The sequence below is a fragment of the Triticum urartu genome, chromosome 4, assembly GCF_003073215.2.
Source record: "Triticum urartu cultivar G1812 chromosome 4, Tu2.1, whole genome shotgun sequence".
Lineage (NCBI taxonomy): Eukaryota > Viridiplantae > Streptophyta > Magnoliopsida > Poales > Poaceae > Triticum > Triticum urartu.
Window position 1 is genome coordinate 172,761,310 of NC_053025.1, and position 3,658 is coordinate 172,764,967.

Here is a 3,658-nt window from a genome sequence, read left to right on the forward strand (position 1 = left end):
AGAGACTGAACGCAAGACTCGCAACAAGTCAATCAAATTTCTCAAAGTCAAGTGGTCTCACCATTCTGACCGTGAAGCTACTTGGGAACGCGAGGATCACCTCCGTTCTGAGTACCCGGAGTTCTTTCAGTCCTAGATCTCGGGACGAGATCTTTTCGTAGTGGTGGAGTGTTGTAACGCCCCAGATATACTTTCCATATTTGTATCCAACTCTTGCCGTCTCCGACGCTAAGTTATATTTATTTCTCGGGTTCGGGTCTTTGTCTCCGTGTGTTGTTTTGTTTTTCGTGCATCTCATATCATGGCATCTCGTGCATTGCATTTGCATACATGTTCATCTCATGCATTCGAGCATTTTCCCCGTTGTCCGTTTTGCATTCCGGCGCTACGTTCTCCTCCGGTGGCCATTTCTAGCTTTCTTTCGTGTGTGGGGATTAAACATTTCCGGATTGGACCGGGACTTGCCAAGCGGCCTTGGTTTACTACCGGTAGACCGCCTGTCAAGTTTCGGGTCATTTGGACTTCGTTTGATACTCCAATGGTTAACCGAGGGACCGATAAGGCCTCGTGTGTGTTGCAGCCCAACACCCCTCCAATTTGTCCCAAAATCCACCAAACTTTTCTCCATGTCCTAGAGCATTCGATCACGATCGCGTGGGCGAAAACTGCACCTCATTTGGGCTCTCCTAGCTCCACTTATGCCTATATATACACCCCCCCATTCCAAATCTCAGATTTCTCCCCGTCCTCCTCCTAAAAAAAATCATCTTCCTCCACTGCGCCGACGGACGTGTCCGCCCCCGGCCGGACAACGTCCACCGCCGCCCGCCTCAGCCAGCCGGGTCGCGCCATGTGGCGCCGGACCACATCGCCGACCGCGCCGCCAGCCCGCGGGCCCACGCGGGGCCCTCCCCGACCCGCGAGACGCCGCCGCCCCCTCGCCCGGGTCGGTGCCCTCCTTCCCCGAGCCCGGCCGTGCGCCGCCGCCGCTGTGGGTGCTCGCCGCCGCCGGCCCCTCCCACCGGAGCGCCCTGCCGCCCCGTCCAGCAACTCCGGTGGCGGGAGCCACTACGCCGCCGCCGCCGCTCTCCGACGCCGCCTCCGCCCCTCGTCGCCCTCTTCCTCCGGCGAGCCGCGACGAGCTCCGGCGACGCCTCGTTGCTACAGTGTTCCGGCGCCGCCTCGGGTTCCGTGCGGTTCCAGATCTCAGATCCAACCCCCCCCCCCCCCCCCCCCCCCCCCGTTGACTTTTGTCCAGAAACCCTAGTTTTTTACGCGATGTTTGACTGCTTGTATCTCCGCAACCGTAGCTCCGTTTTGCGCATGTGATATAACAAAATCTTCGTCTCGACATGTACATCATTTCATTCCATTGCATCATTTGCATTTGAGGTCATCTTGATGCCCAAAATGCTGTTAGAAGGAGGCTTTGTGAGTTAAATTGCAGATCCGTTAGTTCATCATGCACTTTTGTCATTTTTGCCATGTTTAATCCGTGCATGATATGCCTGTGCCCCTTTGGGATGAATTGTTAAGAATTTTGTCTTCTTTCCATAGATGCCATCCATGCATTTTTAGGATGTGTGTATTGTCTTGTGCAAGCTTGCGAAGAGAGGTACCTGAGATTGCTGATTTCAGGGACTTAGTGATTTTCACTAAGTCTGGGATATTTTAGTTCGTGATGCCATATGTCCAGCTTGTTTTCTAGTGATCCGTGCCTCTTTTGAGGATGATCAGTAAGGGAGTTTTGATATTTATGTTATGCTCTATCCAACCATGTCTTTGTTTGCGTATGTGAAGTGCTCTAGGTTTACTCAATCGAGCTCAACTTTTGCTTCGTTGTTAATCTGGGCAGATCGTCAACTTGTTTGCGATTTTGCCGATGCTACCGTTAGTGTTCCATGCATGCTATGTCTTTGTTATTGCCATGTGTAGCTAGCATATTGTGCCTTCTTGCTGGTTATATGCTTGCCTTGCCATGACTTGCACCGTAGTGAGTGCATCGAGCTCGTTTACATGCCTTCGTGAGTTAAATTTCTGCATGTCTCAGTTTTCACTAAGTCTGAAAACTGATTGTGTTCGAGCTATGTTCGTGAGCTCGGTAGAGTATTTTGTGAACCCTTTTGGCCCCAGGTCACTTTAGGTGTTTTATTAAGCTTATTGAGTAGCTCCATTCCATATTCTTACTTGTCATGTTCAGGTCATGTATCATGTTGTTTTGCTGCTCCGAAGAGGGCTTCGTGATCTGAAATTTCAGGCTAGTGTTAATTTCACTAAGTCTGAAATCTGTTTTGCATATTCATTTTTGCCATGCCTGTTTGAACCCCTTAGTGGATGAATTGGCCTATGGCTCAGTGCTAGTGATTTGTTAAGCATCTTGTGTACATCACTGCCATGTATTTTTTTTTCATGTTTGGTGGCTGTAGCATGTTCATTTTGTTGCATTTAGATGCCTACTTGCTGTAAATCTCAGACCGGTGTCATATCTTAAAACGCTTGCCTTTTCCAAACCGTAACTCCGATTCCAATGATCTTTATATCGTTTTCAAGCGATTTCATCCCCTCTATCCAGTGGCACCCTTGGAATTCCAAGTTGAGGCCAGGTTCATGCATTTCCTGTCATATCTTGCATTTTGCATCCCGCATAGCATGTCATCATTTCATCATATTGCTTGGTCTTGCACGTGGTTGATTGTATCCTTGTTGCTTGTTTGTCTTGTTGGGTAGAGCCGGGAGACGAGTTCGCTACCGAGGAGCCCGTCGAGTTTGCTTGTGAGGATCCAATCAACTTTGACAACTGTGCAGGCAAGATGATCATACCCTCGAAATCACTACTATCTTTGCTATGCTAGTTTGCTCGCTCTTGCTATGCCCATGCTACGATGCCTACCTTTTGCTTGTCAGCCTCCCAATTACATGATTGAACCTCTAACCTACCATTGTCCTAGCAAACCGTTGATTGGCTATGTTACCGCTTTGCTCAGCCCCTCTTATAGCGTTGATAGTTGCAGGTGAAGATTGGAGCCGTTCCTTGTTGGAACATTTATTTACTTGTTGGGATATCAATATATTGCTATGTTATATTAATGCATCTATATACTTGGTAAAGGGTGGAAGGCTCGGCCTCTCGCCTAGTGTTTTGTTCCACTCTTACTGCCCTAGTTTCCGTCATATCGGTGTTATGTTCCCGGATTTTGCGTTCCTTACGCGGTTGGGTTATAATGGGAACCCCTTGATATTTCGCCTTGATTAAAGCTTGTCCAGCAATGCCCAACCTTGGTTTTACCATTTGCCGCCTACCCTTTTCTTTCCCTTGGGTTCTGCAGACTCAAGGGTCATCTTATTTTAACCCCCCCGGGCCAGTGCTCCTCTGAGTGTTGGTCCACCTGTCAGCTACCGGTGGCCACCAGGGGCAACTCTGGGCTGGCCTACCCGTACCTAAGATAATCTGAGTCTGCCCTGAGAAAGAGATATGTGCAGCTCCTATCGGGATTTGTCGGCACATTCGAGCGGTGTTGCTGGTCTTGTTTTAACCTGTCGAAGTGTCTTGAGTTACCGAGATACCGAGTCTGATCGGAACGTCTTCGGAGGAGGTCTATTCCTTCGTTGACCGTGAGAGCTTGTTATGGGCTAAGTTGGAACTCCCATGCAGGGATTG